The sequence below is a fragment of the Amblyomma maculatum genome, chromosome 7 (genome assembly GCF_055883805.1).
Source record: "Amblyomma maculatum isolate TAMU_Amacu chromosome 7, ASM5588380v1, whole genome shotgun sequence".
Classification (NCBI taxonomy): Eukaryota; Metazoa; Arthropoda; class Arachnida; order Ixodida; family Ixodidae; genus Amblyomma; species Amblyomma maculatum.
Genome location: NC_139350.1, coordinates 105,180,675 through 105,199,269, shown reverse-complemented (window position 1 = coordinate 105,199,269; position 18,595 = coordinate 105,180,675).

Sequence of the window (18,595 nt, the reverse complement as noted above, 5' to 3'; positions counted from 1 at the left end):
TTTTTTACGCTTGGGGCGTCCTCCCTGCTCGTTTGACACAACGGCCCGATTTGCCAAGATGTTTTTACACATGTGAGCGGATTTTGATAAAACACTCCGAGCAGGCATTTGATACGGTGACTAGCTTGTTGTATACAGCAGACCACATCTCTTTTCTGGTTCACCATCGGGCATATTTGAGAGAACTTGCAAGCGACAGAGATCATCATTCCTTTTTGCAACCTTTTTTATGTTATGTGACTCTTTGTGAAAGTATCAAACGACTGTCTTACGATTCGTTTCTTTTGGTTTGCTACTTCTGTCACCTTCCCGTTTTGGAGCAAGCCGCATAGACCGGAAAAGAGAAAAAATGCGTAACCGGCGAAGTACCGGCGTTGAACCTGGTTTGAGAGGCAAGTGTCTGCAAATCTTGTTTACGGAATCCCGAAGCCTTCCGATTACAATCATCCTGTTAATTAGTTTGGAATGCACCTTCTCGAGGAGCAAGCACACTTTGTTTGACCAAGTTGTATGTCCGTAGCACATGCGCTTCGCCAGACACAGTTAAGTGTCGGACCTATAAACAACGCCGCATTATCTTTTGGCATTTCGCAGGAGAAGTTGAAGCCGTCAGAAGAGATTTTCACCGATCACGGTGTTTTATTTTGGTTTCGCCCCAAAGCGATATCGGCTGCCTGCGATGGTCGAGAGCCGTTGTGATGGGCTTCGGTAATTTCTACAGCCTGGGGTTCTATATCTTGAATGGGCGTCACAGAGTACACGGGCTTCCTTGCGTTTCGCCACCATTGAAACGCGGCTGGGGTATCCAACATGCGTCCACGGGATCAGGAGCCGAACACATTAACCATTGAGCCAACAGGGCGGATATTTGCGGTTTGTATCATGCTGGTGTTACAATATCCGCCGACCACTACAATACCTTTTTCCGTTAATTCTGAATAATTGTGAAAAGAAGAAATATATTTTGAAACTTTCAAGAAAAAGAAATTGCGACATTTTGTAACCCATTAAACTCTTAAATGTTCCCGTTCGAATTATCATGAATGAACTTCGCGCTGAGAGCTACCATGTTTTCCAGTTTTTGTTGTGAAGTGCAATATAATTTTTATTTGCTTTGAATTTCATGTATGTCGAAAGCTTTGTTAACATGTTGTATTCTATCTTTGTTTATAATTTTGTTCGAAAATGCAACTCCCCCTAAAATTTATACTTTGACTACTGCTGCCTTGTATGGGCCACCAGGCACTTTTCAAGCTTTTTTGCCCGGGGCCTTCAACCTCGAGTTGGAAATAAATGAACGGAAAGTAATTGATTGGACGATGTCATTGACGGCTTCAAGCATGCCGGTGACCACTGTGTAACACAGTGAGGCAATCGTCTTAACCTTACGATTTCTCTGAAATTCCAAGTTTAAAAACAGGATGGGGCACGTATCACGGAATAAGATACCGGATTAAGTAAGGCAGAAATCTGGGCGAGTTGGTGAACGTTCATGATGATGGTCCGTGTGCTCTTTGCGCTATTTTTTACATCATGAACAAGATACCCACCTGAACCGCGGCTCGATCATTTACGCATGAAGATGCAAGCATGCAGGGTTGCGAAACGACAACTGCAGTTTGCTGGTCCCGCAAGCCTGTGCGTAATAAGGTGCCCAAGTTTCAGTTCGCTCAGCCTCCTTTCTGGTTGCTGTCCAAGACTCGCTTCACTCTATAGCCGCCGTTACCTTGCTTCCTAGAGCAATGGAATGTAAAATGGCAGGGGTAGTATTAAGAAATAGGAACGTGCAGAGTGGGTCAGAGAAATACCTCAAGTTACTGACATTTTAGTGCAAGTCAAGAAGAAATGGACACGAGCAGGACATGTAGTGCAAGGTGTTTCTCATCGATTGACATGAATAGCGGCTATTGGAAAATTGGTTTGTGGGGTTTAACGCCCCAAAGCGACTCAGGCTATGAGAGACGCCGTAGTGGAGGACCCCGGAAATTTCGACCACCTGGGGTTCTTTAACGTGCACTGACATCGCACAGCGCACTTTGCTTTTCGCCTCCAGCTAAAAGCGGCCGCCGAGGCCGGGATTCGATCCTGCGTCCTTGGGAGCAGTAGTCGAGCGCCGTAACCACTGCGCCACCCTGGCGTGATGATTTCGACGAAATAGATCGCGAGATGACCGCATTCATCACACCGGACGGTATTTTCGGGTGCAAAGTGATGCCATTTGGCCTCTCACCAGCATCTTTTCAACGAGTAATGGACTTGTGCTGGCGGGCTTAAGTGGCAGATTGGTCAGGTATACTTGGATGATGTCGTCTTCTCCTGTAGCTTCGACGACCGCCAAAAAAGGCTTCGGACAGTGCTAGAAGCTATCAAGTCATCAGGGCTAACTTTGAAAGTAGAGATAGATAGAGATAGATGGATTTATTGAAAGGAAAAGGCAGAGAGGTTGGCCGGAATAATTCAAATCTGGCCTGCTACTCTGCACTGGGGAAGGGGAAGGAGAGAAGAAAGAAGGTCATGATGGGTGACGATGTGGGAGAAGGCATGTGAAATACATATACAGTCACAGTAGCTTGCTTTACAAGCGCGAATCAAGTCCGCTGGCGCACAAAAAGGGGCAAAGAGCACGCACTGCCTGGACACCCTTCCCCTTGTCCTGCCAAGCGCCCAGCAGCAGTTCCTCTGAGAGAGGCCTCTTGTCCAAACGCTTCAAGGAAGCGGCTAGCACAGTTCTTTCGCACGCATACGCTGGGCACACCAATAATACATGGTCCACAGTCTCTGGGGTGCCACAAGTTGAAAATTCCGGTGAGTCCATCTGTCCAATTAAATGTAAGTACTTGCACATGAAAGCCACGTTTAAACGAAGTCTATGTAGCAAGCATGCCTGATGATGCGGAATATCACGCGGAACATAAAATTTCAATGTTCGATCGAGCCTTCTTAGACGAATGTGTCGGGCGTCTGGCTGGGCCAAGTAAGCTGCTGTAGCATTATTCATACAACTCGTAAGAAGGCACATTGTATCCGCTTTTGAAAAAAGGCACAGCTGTTTGGAGGCCATTGATGAGTGCGCTTTTCGCTTCAGCATCGGCCTGTTCATTCCCATGGAGCGCGCCGTGGGCAGGGATCCACTGAAACATTATCATGTGGCCTTGCAGCTGGGCAGATGTGAGGAGCTCCATAATGTTTATTGCCAGGAACTGATAGGCAGTGTGGCGTAAGTAGTTTTCCAAAATTTGTAATGAAGACTTGGAGTCCGTGAATATACACCATTTTAGAGGTGGTTCCCCACATATGTAGCGAATAGATTCCCGAATGGCTACAAGTTCAGCAGCGGTTGATGTAGAGGTATGTCCCAAAAGGAAATGCAGAGTCGTTTTAGCTGGTATGACCACAGCAGCAGCGAATGCCTGTGCTGACACAGATCCATCGGTGTATACGTGAATATAATTAGGATGTTCTGACCAGATGTGCGCCAGAGTAAGTTGTTCGAGTATACTAATTGGCACCATTGATTTCTTTCGTATTCCGGAAACACGAAGGCGCACCAAAGGTTTATCCATCGTCCATGGTGGTTGGGCGGGACGATATGGGAGGGCATATCCTGTCGGTACTTGCGACTGATGGCAGCGGAGTGCACTTGTAAAACTGCAGTCCGGCCTCTCATCAAGAATCTTGCTGAGTGGGTGAAAACGGTGTCTTGTAAGTGCTCGTAAATATACACGAAGTGGTTCGTGTGACAAGTATATGGATATTGGGCGAGCATGTGCCTATTCACTTGTGCCTTTGTTAGAGGTGCCTCTGGGCAGTCTAAGGCACATTTTCAGTGCCTGTGATTGCACGCTCTTTAAAGTCCGCAAGCATGAAATGCTCATACTAGAGAGTACTGGGAGACTGTACCGGATGTAGCCAACAAACAGTCTTGTAAAGCCGTATTAAGGAGCGATCAGTTGGACCTCATTTGATGCCAGCTATGTAACGAAGTACATGACAAAAATTAATTAGCCTCTTCTTCACCATAGTACTATGTTTCGACCAAGATAGTCGGTGGTCGATAATGACTCCCAAGAATCTGTGCCTGGAGACGTATAGTATTACTACTCCATGAGGGTAATCGGGTAGCGGCTGACACATTTTCCCGTAAACGCGATCACTGCGCACTTTTCTGCCGCTAAAAATAAACCTTGACGCCGTAAGAACATGGATGTCGATGACACAGCTCATTGCAATCTCGCACGTAGTTGTGGGCGCGTCGAACCAGAGGCCCAGATGCAGATGTCGTCAGCATATGCCCTTATGTGGATGTTAGTTGGCAGTTCACTCACCATGCAGTCCAACAGAGTTGGGCTGAGGACTCCTCCCTGTGCAAATCCACGAATTGAAAGCAGAGAAAGGCCACTTTGCCTACGAGGAACTGCGGATCCTGGGGTTTATCGTTAGCAAGGATGGTGGTCGCCCTTACCCCGAAAAACGGTTGCGATCGCGCACTTTCCACCTCCCGCCGACAAGAAAGCCTTGCGCAGGTTCCGTGGGCTGTGCGCTTATTATCGACGATTTTTCAGGAAGTTTTCGCACGTCGCCAAGCCGCTGACGCAGCTTACAAAAGATTGACGTAGCTTTTCAATGGGAAGCGCAGCAAGAAGAAGCCTTCGTCAAGCTTAAGCGCTGTCTACAGTCCCCTTCTGTCCTGGGCCACTTTGATGAAAACGCAGAGACTGAAATTCACTCCGACGTAAGCAGTTTGGGCCTAGGCGCGGTTTTCGTTCGGAAGAGTGCCGGACAGGATTGAGTGATCGCCTATGCCAACCGTTCCCTGTCGAAAGCTGAAGCCAATTATTCGACAACGGAAAATGAATGTCTTGGCATCATTTGGGCCACATCAAAATGTCGCCTCTATTTGTACGGACGACCATTCAGGGTTATGAGCGATCACCATGCTCTCTGCTGGCTCGCCAACTAAAAAGATCACTCCTAACGCCTTGCAGGATGGGATGGAGCTTAGCGTCCTGAAGAATTCGACATCATAGTCGACTACAAGTCCAGCCGCAAGCCCTCCGAAGCAGACTGCTTGTCACTGCTTGTCTTGTAGTGCCCATGGGCACTACAAGAAACTCATGTAAGAGGCCTTTGCAAAGGCCTCTTACATGATATTCTGTAGGCGTAGCACAATGAGCCGACAGCAGGGGATCTAGGATTTGCGCTCACGTTGCACAGGATACGAGAAAATTATTACTGGTCGCGGTTGCCTGCCAGCCTTGCTAAATATGTGTGACCGTGCTGTGAATGCCAGTGACGCAAGGCACCCCTGACGAGACCTGGTGGTTTGCTGAGCCCGATGCCGCCGCCGAGTAAACCCTTTCCACAAATTGGGATGGACCTTCTCGGCCCTTTCCCAGCTTGATCTTCAGCTACGCCGAAGCCAAATTCCTGCCCAATGGTACCGCAGCACCAGTTGCTAAATTTTTCCGTCGAACGAAGTTTCCTGCGAGACGGCGCTCCTGAGGTGATATCACGGACAGAGGAACTGAATTTACGGCTCAGCTCACGCAGGCCATCTTGCACTACAGTCAAACTAGCCAGCGTAGGACAACTGCCTACCATCCCCAGGCCAACGGGCTTACGCAGCGCTTCAACAAAACGACCGCATACATGATCGCCATGTATGTGGACGCCGAACACAAGACCTGGAACCCCATCCTGCCGAACGAGATCTTCACGTATAAGATGGCAATCCAGGAGACGGCCAGAGCGACTCCGTTCAAGCTTGTGTACGGCAGGCAGCCCACGACGACGCTCTACGCAATGCTGCCGCACGTACCAACGAGGACAACTTTGACATCGCCGCCTACCTGCAGCGTGTAGAGAAAGCCCGACGACTCCTACGGCTGCGTATAAATTCCAACAGCGAAACCGATACCCGACGATATAACTTGCGACGACGTAGCACAGAGTACAAGCCAGGAGACCAGGTATGTTTTTGAACTCCAATTTGCCGATGTGGGCTAAGTGAAAAGTTATTCCCCCGATACTTTGGGCCATACAAAATCCTTCGCTGCGTTGGATAACTCGACTATCAAGTCATTCCTGACGGTACGAGAGCATCAAGACGCCGGCACGCACGTCTAGATATTGTACATGTTGTTCGTCGGAAGCCCTAAAACGCGCGTTGAAGAATTCGTGGTGTTTAAACTTTGTAGCTCTATGTCTAAGTTGCTTTATGTATTTTGGAACATCAAGGCGTTGTTTTTCAAGGGGGGAGTAATGGCGCGAAATCTTCAAAACTATATTTGTTGTTCTTTAGCAGCCGCTGTCATGCGTGCCTATCACTCTGGTTCTGGCACGCATATCAATTCTGTATTCTTTGTTTGCTAAATCTCGATGTCGCGAGACGCATTTTATCAGTTTCTTTGTTGTGCAAAGTGCGCCGAGATCTGTCTCGACAATTTGGATGACTCGCGTATGTCTCTGCAATGTTCCAGGTTGTGCTAGTAACAGTTTGGAGCGTTATCTATAGATGGTTCTGAGCAGCCTTTAAATTGAGCGTTGATGAGTGCGACAGGCATTGTTTGTTCAACGATCGATGAACACGTTTGTTGCTATCACCACCGAGTTGCTTAGTTCTTTTGCGGGCGCAGGCCAGGCCAATTGAGTTAATTTCAGCCCTATCACGCCTGTGTGCTCTTTTCGTGTATACGGCCTTGTCACCACCGCTACTTGCCAATAACCTGTATTTGTCGCCCTCTTTGTCAATAAAAATCTTTAGTGCTCATTGTTTGCTGGTAAACTTAGGATCTACTCTGTCCTTGTACCACGGATGATTGTTATCAGGCGGAAAGCTTTTTATTTATAACTCATTAGCACTGCATGATCAAGGTGTCTCAGTCCTAGTAATTACTGTTCAATTTATGCTTCTTGATTGAAAAAAAAAGTTTGAAGAAGATTGCGGTGTTTTCTGGTTTGGAATTCAGTCCTTGTAGGTGTGCCAAAAAAAAAAAACAAAGATGACAAGGACATCCTTGTCTATAAGCCGATGCTGTATCCCTTTTTACCTTTACAGATATTTTTTAAACGAATAGAAAGTAATTCCAGCCTCCGTCTCCAGTGTGCCCAGTATGTCCCACAAGCTATCGAACTCCATTGTCACATGCTCCCTTAATATTCAGAAAATCTACTCACAGGGACCGGCATTTCTTTTCTTCATTTGAGTACCCTGAGTAAGTTAGAACAGATAGTCCTCTAACTTGCTTTGTTTTTTGAAATCCATTCTGCAGTTCTCCTATCACACTGTCATTCTCCAAGCAAGCCGAAACTTAGTCCTTTATAAACTAGTTACCAGCATTTTATACGACTGTGGTTGTTTATGTCTGCTTTCTCCTCATTTTTTGTAAACGAAGCTTACCCTTTTTAGTGTCCATATAATGGGGCTTGGCCATTCGTTTTCAGTTGGCGCACCCCCTTTCCTTAATGTTTACTTTTTATTTGGGCAAAATTTCTTTATAACCTAATTGTGATACCACTCACGACCTTTCAAGTGATACGTAGAACCCTCTTCTAACCCCTTTTGCCACTTCCCGCTCCATTGCTCGTGCAATACCATTGCACCAACCGATCTGGACACTTCTTTTTGTCATCCCTATTTCCGTTGGGGTCGCCACATATGAACCTAATAGTGGTGGCCTCTTAACTGGAGCCCAGCCATGGAGGATTGGAATGAATCAGGTTGTGTTTGGTTCTGGAGCTGCGTAGTTGCCTGGCTCTCTCTCTCTGTCGGCCTCCCGGCACGATAGCACGTGAACACCCACACAGCATAGTGTCAGAAGTTGCAGCAGCAGGAGAAACTCGTATTGAAGCAGCTCTCAACGAGCCTCAACGGCAAAAAGATGCTCACGAACGAAAGCGCCCAGCAGGCTCAGCGGCTACAGGCCTCACTGCCTCACTCTGCAACCGCCTGCAAATTGGCCTGAAATTTTGGAACCCTGCAAACTGGTCTTTATGGAAGTCTCGCTTCGAGGACTATGCCGCTTTCTCCGGCCTACGAAACACTCCGCAAGACATGCAAGTACATACGCTTCTGTAGTATATGGGCCGGAAGCTCGCTCGCTGCTAGACACTTTTTCATTCGACACTGCCGCGTTAGCCGCCTATGACGCAGTTGTCAAACACTTCTCCGAGAACTTCGTGCCATTCTGTAATGAGCTCTATTAGTCGTCTCGCTTTCACAAGCGCGTTTAACAACCTGGTGAGAGTGTCGGCGCATTTTACGCCGAGCTGTTCTAGATAATCAAACGTTGCAACTACCCGTCACCGGCAGTGGAAGAACGCTTGGTCCGCGACAGGTTTGTCATTGAATTGGGCGACACGCGTCTCTCCGATAAGCTTTGCTGCTTCCCGAAGCTAACTCTGAAGGAAGCTTGGACGTAAGCTCGCCAGTCCGAGGATGCGGACAAGGAACGCTTACTTGCACAGTCTACCTCGCAAGGCATGGTCAACATTGATGCTGCGACTCAAAAGTTTTCGCTACGGCCGCTCGACGCCAGAACGCGCTGTGAAGACGCGTTTTCGCGATGTGAAGTCGGAACGCTATCGTGATCTACCGGTCTATTTCTTCTGCGGCCGCGCATTTCATGGATGCTCAGACTACCCGCCAAAGAGCTCTGTCTGCAACTGCTGCGGTAAGAGAGGTCATTTTGCCTAGATTTGCCGCTCCAAAAGTCGAGGCAGGTCAAACTCAATGCTGTCCAATTGCACACTCTCGAGAAGCCAGCTAAAGCCAAGAATGTGGATTTCACAGTCGACAACTACACAACTCACTTCAAAGTAGACTCAGGTGCCGAGGTTTCCGCAGTTCCTAGTGACTTCCCCAGTGCCCGGCCGAGCTCGCCAAGGTGGATGCTATTTTGACAGCGCCCTGTGGCCAACCTCTGCGTGTACGGAATTCGTATTTGACACATCTATCTCGGCAAGGGAAGACCTCCTGCCAGCGTCTTTACGCCATTGAGCCACTTTCAGTACGTTTACTGGGTCTACCAGCGATCCAAGCTCTTGAAGGTGTTACATTTTTGTGTGCTGTCAACACTCTTGAGCCAACGGTTTATGCTGAACTGTTCTGTGTCCTCGGCACGCTCAGATGTCAGTACACCATTCGCTTGAAACAAGATGTGCTGTTCTCACTAAGTGCACCTTGACGAATACCAATCTCGCTGCGTTGAGTTGTTCGGCAAGAACTTGAAAAACTCGAAAGCCACGCCGTCATTCGCCGTATTGATAAACCAACTCCGTGGTGCGCCGGACTGGTGGTAGTGTAAAAAAAAAAGAAAAGTGTCGTTTGTGTGTGGACCCGACTCGACTAAACAAAGTGGGTCTCAGGGAAAGACATATTTTGCCTACCGTAGAACCAGTTCTTGGGCTCATCGGTGACGCAGTCGTTTTTTTCGAAGCTGGATGCAACTGCAGGCTTCCACCAAGTCAAGCGGTCAGCAGACCCGCAAGCACTTACAACTTTCATCACTCCTTTCGGTCGCGATTGTTTTTGTTGACTGCCCTTCGGCATCACTTCCGCTCTAGAGCATTAAAAAAAATGGCCAGGATCCTTGAAGGTCAGGAGGGTGTTGTCAACAGGATTGACAATATTCTTGTTTTTGAACGTACCAAGAAGGAACACGATTAAAGACTAGAGCAAGTGTTGACTCGTCTTGCAACTGCAGGTGTCACTTTGAACAAAGACAGGTTTTGGTTTGGGGTCTCCGAAGTCTCCTTCCTAGGTGTCGGCGGCTCAGCGGAAGGCATCAAGCCAGACCCGGGCAAGATCGATGCAGTGTATGCAATGCGACCTTCCACAGATATGCAGGTGTCAGATGTTTACTCGGGATGGTAAATCATCTTGCTAGGTTCTTGCCTCATATTTCGGAAATCACTGCTCTGATACGCACCTTTCTCATTAAGAATGGTAGTTGGACTTGGCAACATGAACATCAAACTGCATTAAAAAAAGTCAAGGAACTTCTGAGGTCCGAATGATGCTTGGCCAAGTACCTCCCATCACATACCACAACAGTCTCTGCCGACGCTAGCTCTTTTGGACTCGGAGCAGTCTTGCAACAAGCGCAACCGACTGGTAAGCGGATGCAGTAGCCTTTGCCTCAAGGTCAATGGCGAGCACAGAACAAAGGTACAGTCAAACAGAAAAAGAGGCCTTGGCTACAGCGTGGGCCATCCAGAAGTTCGACGAGTTCATCAGAGGCAATACCTTCACCATAGAAACTGATAACCTTGCTCTCGTGTCATTGCTCGGCAAAATGGAACTTGATGTGCTTCCTCCGAGGGTGCAAACACTCAGGCTTAAGGCAATGCCTTATCAGTTTGAGACCATATGCGTGCCCGGAAAATTGTTGGCTACAGCGAATGCATTGTCTCGCATGCCTACCATAGTGCATCCAGTAGACACAGTGCAACTTTTTGCTACAGAAGTCATGGCTTCTGATCCAAATGTGCTTCTTGTGAACATGCGGAAAACCAGGAATGCCCAAAGTTGTGATGGAGAATGCACAAGCTCATCTCTTTCTGCCAGCACGGCTTGCCAAAGAATTCAAAGATACCTCTTCAAGTGTGAAAGTATGAATCAGTGAAGGATGAACTTTCTGTTTTTGATAGTCTTCTCCTCAAAGGCGCTCGCCTCGTGATCCCCGCAGCAATGAAGCCAGCAGTCTGGACGCTTCTGTATGAAGGGCTCAGGGCATCAGTCGCTTCAAGGCCCTCGCTCGTGAATCTGTGTGGTGGTCTGGCATAGCCGCGGAGATAATCTCCTTCCTGACCAGCTGTGAAAGGTGCGCCCTTACACTCATAATTCTTGTTCCACATAAACGCCGCCAGTTCCACATGAGTTCCATATAAATCACTTCTTCAAGATAATTTATATGGAACAAGCTATTATTTTGCGCTACATGGAACGCTACATTTATGGCGAATCTCAGTTTTTTTAACTGGAACGAGCTCGTATTAACTGGAACATACACCCTTTAAATGAAACAGCCGTTTTTCCAACTTCCGCGTGTTCCACTTACCAACAACGTACTCAAAAAAACAAACAAAAAAAAAACATTGTGGCGTTCTAGATAAAACCCGGCACTGTCCAAAAAGAAACAGTTGATTGCATTGGGCAATTTCCAGTTGTGGTTTTCCTCAGAGCAGTTGGCACCCTTTGGAATTAGGACCAAATGCCAATTAGTGCCCACTAGTCCAACTAAACACCATTAGGAATCAGCGGTTGTTTTTCGGCTGGGTCGTTACTGCAGAACGCAAGTTATGGTTACCATTACACAGCGTACTGCATAGATTTGATTGCTAGTTTGAAAATTTTGTATTACTTGCTTGACATTTAGAGCAAAGATTAACGTTGTATTTCTTAAATTTGCTTAATATTACACACTGGCGAAGACTATACCAAAGCAGAGGAATATATTAGGCATGATTATGGTTTCTTTGTTTTCTCTTGGTTATTGGTGCAAGGTTCTAATCCCGTGCACTGATGGCGCGTGCGTCTCTTATATTCCGGGCTGAGTTCTTATTACATATTTTTTATTTTGAGCTGGCTATGCGTAATAGAAAAAGAAACTGTGCTTTTCGAGAAGCCGCTTCGACAGCTGAATTTAGAAATGTTTGTTGTCTTCCGATATTATTGCCAGATGACTTGAAATGCGGTGATGATTCTATCTCTCAGAAGGCCAAGTAAATATACATGATTCAATGAGAATTCAGGGAAGAAATATTCCTGTACATAATTGCATGCATGTATGCACAAGCGAAATGGTGTTAGAAGTTTGGAGCTCAGATGACTAACTGGAAAAGAGAGCTTAGCGTATGACTTTATCGCGCTTGGAATTCGTCTTGTCGCAAAACAAAATTATCGTTTACCATTTTTTCCCACTACACTATTTCTACTTCGGAGCACAATAACCACTGCCAAGATGACCAATATACAAAATAGCAATGCGCGTACATTTACATGGTGAGTGTGACGCACGCAGGAGGACAGTATTTGAGAACCTGACCTCGGGCCCATATACATGATTAAGTTCGTGCATCATGCTATCAAACAGTGATGAAAAAAAACGGCCCTCAACTCAATGAAATTGCTGCTGTGAAATTACGTCTTATCGCTGATAACGCGAGGAAAGCAAAACCGGGGAAGGTACCATACACACGAATTAATATGGTCGTCAGATGATACGGTGCCCTTTACCGAATGTGTTAAATTATGACCACCTTACACCTCCTAAAAGTGCATCTGTATTTCTGATCAGCCTAGATTGATCTTTTTTATTTTTGTATTATTCCATTTTCAACCCAGCACTCTACAAGACATAAACAAAACATGTACCTCGTAACTGTGTTTTCTATAATCCTTTCTGATTGTTTACCCTCACTGCACTATGGATACTTGTTTTATTATCTCTTTCTTCTGGCGGTGAATTTGTCATGAGCATGCGCTCATCAAATTTGTGCGAGGACAAATTTGGGGGTCGAAGTGGCCAGGTTTTGGGGTGGGTCACCCAAATTTAGAGGTCACCGTTGAATTGCTGATATTAACCTAAATTGCACTATTTTGGTTAGGTTCGAACGAGCTAAGATTTCGGGTGCAGGCGGTTACATTATGAGGGTGCGGACAAATACTCTGATGACACATTCCGCGGACAGATTCTGCATACATGGTGTGTTAAACTCACGAATTAAAATAATTAAACCCTCAGCATTGCATGGGCGCCGCTAATTTCGCCCCCTGGGGTCGGTATATATGCGCGAGGACACTGTAGAGCCGTGGCATTTGCTGCCAGCGCCGAGCGCGCTGCCAGGCCAGAGCTAACCGCGGAATTAACGGCACAGCACACCGGCACCTTTTACACTTCACCTCTATATGCAAACGCGACTGGCTTGATTGGGTTCGAACAATAATTGGTACTCCGGCTGAGGCACTCCGACAGTTGTGTACGAGGCCCTCATTATCACATTCGTAGCGGCGGCGGTTTTTGTACACATCGGTGAAGGCTAAGCAAGCCGCCGCGTGCGTGGGTGCATGCAAATGGAGCCTTCCTTTTATACAGACCAAGCTGCTTTATTGCTAACCCTCATAATCCAAACCAAATAAACGTAATTGGCACAAAAACGCCGGCGAGAAATTGCAAGGTCTCTATTCCACAAGTTCTTGGTCACAACGCTGCGCGAACGAACCCTTGCGAACAAGTTTCCGCAACCATGTGTGTGGTTCACGCTACGAGCAAGCGCCAGCCACCATACCGATCGCATGTGTATACCAGCGTTCGCTCCAAACAAGCTCGGCACGACGTTTGCGCTAGTATCATGCACCACGTAGCCACAGAAAGTTATTTCTCGCTAAATGAGCTAAACTTGCAGCTTATCTGCCGCCATCAGGCAGACATGACGGCACGCTTTGTTCCATGACGCCGAGTCCGAGAGTCGTCGAAGATAGCAGTCTAGGCAATGAAACTCGAAGTTAATTCTTCGCACGCAATAGGTGTCATCAAGAGTGCACGGCCACGCGCGGCACAACGAAAGCGGCGCGAAGCGCTTCATCATGATAAGCCATGGACGCGTTTTCTAATGGTCACGAATCAGAACGCCTTATCAGCCCTACGATGGTACGAATTCATTTTGTTGCGCTCCTCAGTGCTCTTCCTTTCTTGTCGCAACCAAAACAGATCAGAGCTCACTGATGTCGAAGCTCCGTTAAAATGGATTATGGCGACTGCGACTCCTAGGTTTTGCTGTCCAGAACGCCGCGGATAAATGATGTCAGTTAGAAGCGAATCAAGAGCCCACAATGTTTTTGGCGCCACGACACCCTGCAGACGGCCAAGTGCCTAGGTAAGTGTGGCTGCTTGACAACGTCGCTGACTGTTTGACAAGGAGAAAAAGAATACCGAATTGTGCAGGCATATTACCTGTACTATTTGGCACATTTTACTCTGATCAATTCAATGTTGTGTCTGTAGGATTAAAGTTGTACACTGTTAGGATTCCAATCTATTTTTGAATTGCTCATGTACAACTCAAGTATAACTTGTTATCTCAGCATATGATATGTTTCCTTGGCAACTCCTAATATTAGTCGATAACTGATATTGTGTCCATGTGGTTGTCTACAGTTTCAAAGCTGTGTTTTATATCTCGTTACAGGCCGTCATTCTGACACCATTCTTCAAAGAATTAATCCTTGAACTGTGGCAGAAAATATAAATGGGCAGCGAAGAGGCCGCTAAAATGAATGACAATGCATGTAGCTTCAAGCGCACCCTGAAACTGTTGACCAGTGCTGCATTGCCCTTGGGATGGTGTATTTTTTGAGGACACTTGGCTGTGGCGCATAGTCCTTTAACAGGTGTTGGAACTTTTTAACAGACGAGGGAAGCAATTTTTAAGCGACAGCTTACTCAACCTGTTTGGCCGAAAAGCCCCGGGCGTTGCAATGCAGCTGTAGTTGTCGTCAGCGCTTGACGGAAATAATCGGGGGCTGCGTTGAATAAAAAAAAATGTATTGTAGTAATTTGTCGTTGTATTGATTTATGGTTGATATTTCTGTGATATGCAATGAGGGTATTTATGAAATGATTATACTGAATTGATCAATTAATAAAATGAAAATGCTAACAAATGGAAAAGTATTGTTCAAATATGTCAAAATGCCCTAATAAAAAGCGGATGATTGATGAGTTTAATAAAGAACATTTAAACTGTCTGATTAATGAATAAAATTTAAATAATCGAAAAATAGGTATTCAAAGTTGTCAAAATGAACAGAGGGAAAAGGGAATACTTAAGGATGCTAAACAAGAAAACTGAGAGTGTTTACTTGATCAAATAATTGGTATAGTTGACGAAATAAAAACTTAAAATAAGAGAGAATAAATGTGGCATTACGTTCACAATGAAAAGCCACTGCTTGATTATGCTAATAGGGAAAATTTAGTGTGTAATCGATGAACTACCTATTTTAAAAATTCTAATACGAAAGATTGCTCATAATGTCAAATTGCTCAGAATGGAAAATCAATGTTTGCCCATATAAGTATCGGTGTACAAAAAAATTATTAAATAACGAAAAACCTGAATTATAAACTGGACAAAAACCATCACCAGTGTGTGTGAAACGCTATAGCGTGTGTCTGCGTTTTTGTATTAGTTTGCGGCTGGAAACTGTCATGCTGGTCAGAATCGTAGTGGAGGACAAGTTATGAAAAGAATTTATTATTACTCTAAATATAAAATACCTGTACAGAAAAGATTGTGGCGAGGAGTGTATTGCATAACTATTGTTGAAACTTTGTTATGACTGCTCCTTGTCACTAAAACTTTTTATCAGCATCTACCATATTATGAATTCGAAAGCCGCGCAATGAAAGAAACTTTTGTCAAGTTAGTGGGAAATATTGCCAGTCAAGTAAATGTTTCTCGTTAGGACGAGAACTTCATGTCCAGGCTCAGTTTTATTTATTGGGACTACTTTTCTTATGCTTATTGCCATTCTCTCTCATGTCTGCACCTGCTTGCTCTTATTCACATGCTGGAAAAAGCTATACAGAAGGTTGATGGAAGAAGAATGTAGGTATAATGCCAATAGGTAAAACCTTAACAATGCTAACTTGTTAATGCTACGGCGTGTGGAGCTAAGTTTTTATACCGGGAATTACTTATTTCCTACTGCTGAGTGTTGTTTGTTTTGCAAACTAACAGCGCTATACTATTCAATATTTGGTATAGATACATATCTAGCATTGAAATAACGAAACTCCAGTATATTAAATAGTCAGCTGCTATAAGTCAAACAGGAACACATTCATCTCAGCTGCGACTGACTACACGTTGTAACCATGGAGAAAAATGTTACCTGAAAAAATACATTTTTTATTGCGTAAGCAATACTACGCCAGGTTTCAGCCCATCGCGTGAACCCGGCCGGTAGCTACGTTTGACCTTTGACCTTTAGAGAAGAAGAAGAAAAAAGGAAAAGAAGAGAAAGGAAACGAAGAAAAAGAAAAAGAAGAAGAAAGAACAGAAAAAGAAGCTACTTCGGCTTTGCTACGCAACCTAGCGGGTTTATCTAATTTTGTTTGGTGACAGGAGGCTAAAAATGTATTGTGAGCTGTGGGCAGAAACGGTCAAATTAGGAAAAGCTATCTTAAAATTTTTGATATCAAAAAACGCAGATCATGGAGCTTCACCTTGATCCGTGTATTTCTATGACAAAGGAAAACTCAGTCATGAGTGAGAAACATACTGTTCGCTTAGCAGCGGAACTAGCATTGGAGAAGTTTTGTTGTTGTGTTTGACCATGCACTTCATCCTCGGCCTGACGTACCTCAATTCTTTTGGCCAACCTTTGGAGTTGCTTCAAACCGTTTTCTGTGAAAGTCAATATGTCTCATGACTTAAAGCTGGAATCTGTTTTGGAGAAGCTGAACTACTCTAGGTGCAACGTGCGCACCGATTACGAAATCTTCAAGTGCCACTGAGGTATAATTGCAAAAGCTATTCACAAAGTTTTGTTACTAAGGTAAATGTTCTATTTATTCAAGGTCTGCACACTTTGATATGCTGTTCGTAAGTTACAGATTGCTTTATGAGCCAGAAAATGGACACCAAAATAAAATATGTGAGCAGTTTCTGCAGGCCACAGTTTCTGCTAAGATAAACAACTTGGTTTACAGATTAGTTAGCAAGACCAGTTTTTGCTCTGCAATGTGGCGGTCTTTAATGCGCGAATAAATCGCATGTGATGAGAAATCGTTGAAAATGCTGAAGTAATCAACTGATACTTGTAACATACTATGTAACCAACTTCTGTGTCATGCACACCTTTGTATTCCTACTTAAATTCTTTCAAGAGTAGCTACTTTAATAAATTCATGCTGCCTACTTTTCAAAACATACAGCGAACTAGTCACAGGAACAAAACTACGGGCCACAAACACAGGCAGTGTATTTACATCCCTTTTTTGTTCCTTCCGCAGTTGTACTGTATACTTCTGCGTCATGGATTAACCAGCCAGCCACAGCATAGTATCTACATTGCTTCCTCAATTTTCATGTGTCCTCATGTTATTTCCTTCAGTGTTACATCCCTCATGGTTAAGCCACTTTTCCAGCTTGCCTTGTGCCTTTTCAAAAATATCGCATCTCATTCCTTGAAATCACGAAACGTACCGTAAATATCTCTTTACCGCTTAGCAAAAATAAATAATGTAATTGAAAGAAAAAATTATTTCCTTGAATGAAAATATGCACATAATAGTAGAAACTCCAATTCAAGGCTTTATTCCTGGTGTAACCTCTTCGTTCTTGCAATTAGCGGAAATCACGAGCATTTGAGATTGCATTCCTTCAACCGTTTGCTCATATTTGTTATAATTCACATGGAAGCATTTGTAGTCATAAGACAAATGTTTTTGTCAGCATAGCTTTTATTAAATAGCACCATATGTGTAGCTTTCATTATTTCGAACTCTAGTGCCTCACTACACTTAACGGTTCTGGTTCGTAATAGTTGTACGCTGTGGTCTTGCAAGATAGAATTCAAAGCTATAGAAATAGTAATAGTTTGAACTCAGATGTTCTAAAAAAATTGTTTCCAAAACCTATTACTTGGCTTTATGGAGGTTGAAGAATCTGATTGCTTAGAAAGGAAAATAAAAAGACAACAGCAGCATGGAAATGTAAAATGTTTTTGGAATGTGTATAACAAAGGAATGCTAAATACATTTAATTTATTTAAAAGCTCTGCCCGACGTTGAGAAATGAATTGTAAAGGGCACACAAGGAAACGATTAAAACACCCTTCAGGTCTTTGCTGTAAGCTTAGATTTGCGGCAAATAATTTTGTTCCAATTTTGCAAATCTGTAAGCTTTTATCGGCGCCTCTACGTCACAGTGTATCTAGACTTGCACGTTTTCTTTTGCTGTTGCTTTTTTATTTTCCAAGTCACTCAACCACGGGTTCTCAGTACAGAAATATTATCCCCAAGAAAACATTCTTTCATTTTTGCCGTGCTCGTCTGCCCTCGACCACATTTCTTCTTTTTGAGGCAAAACCTACAAAAACTATGCCAGTGATGGTTGTCATGCCCAGCTAAAGAGGTATCATGTGTAATCGTTAGCTTACGAACTGACGCTCACTTTGTAACATTGTTCGCTTTTCTTTGATACTCTGTACTAAATTCTACTGATCGTTCTACTTGATCAACATAATTCTAAATATTTCAATCTGCTATTCACAAAACCCCTGCACATTTGTTAGCTCTCATTGTAAGTGCTTCAGCAGCCGCTAACAAGAGATAATTCTGACCAGATGTGGGGGCGAGTAAACATTAAACACTATACCTCTCGCTATCCAAGTAATGTCGACGGTGGAAAAGTTTGTCTAGCATGTACAAGAGCTCTCGTAATGCAGTTTAATAATGCCTGAGACTGAATCAGTATTCGTGTCCCCAGCACAATAACCAACTGCAGGGTTATTGCAAACCTGAGCCAAGCCCGTTTGGCTCTCTGTTAGGTGATGTCGAGCAGCAATCAAGAAAATCAACCAATA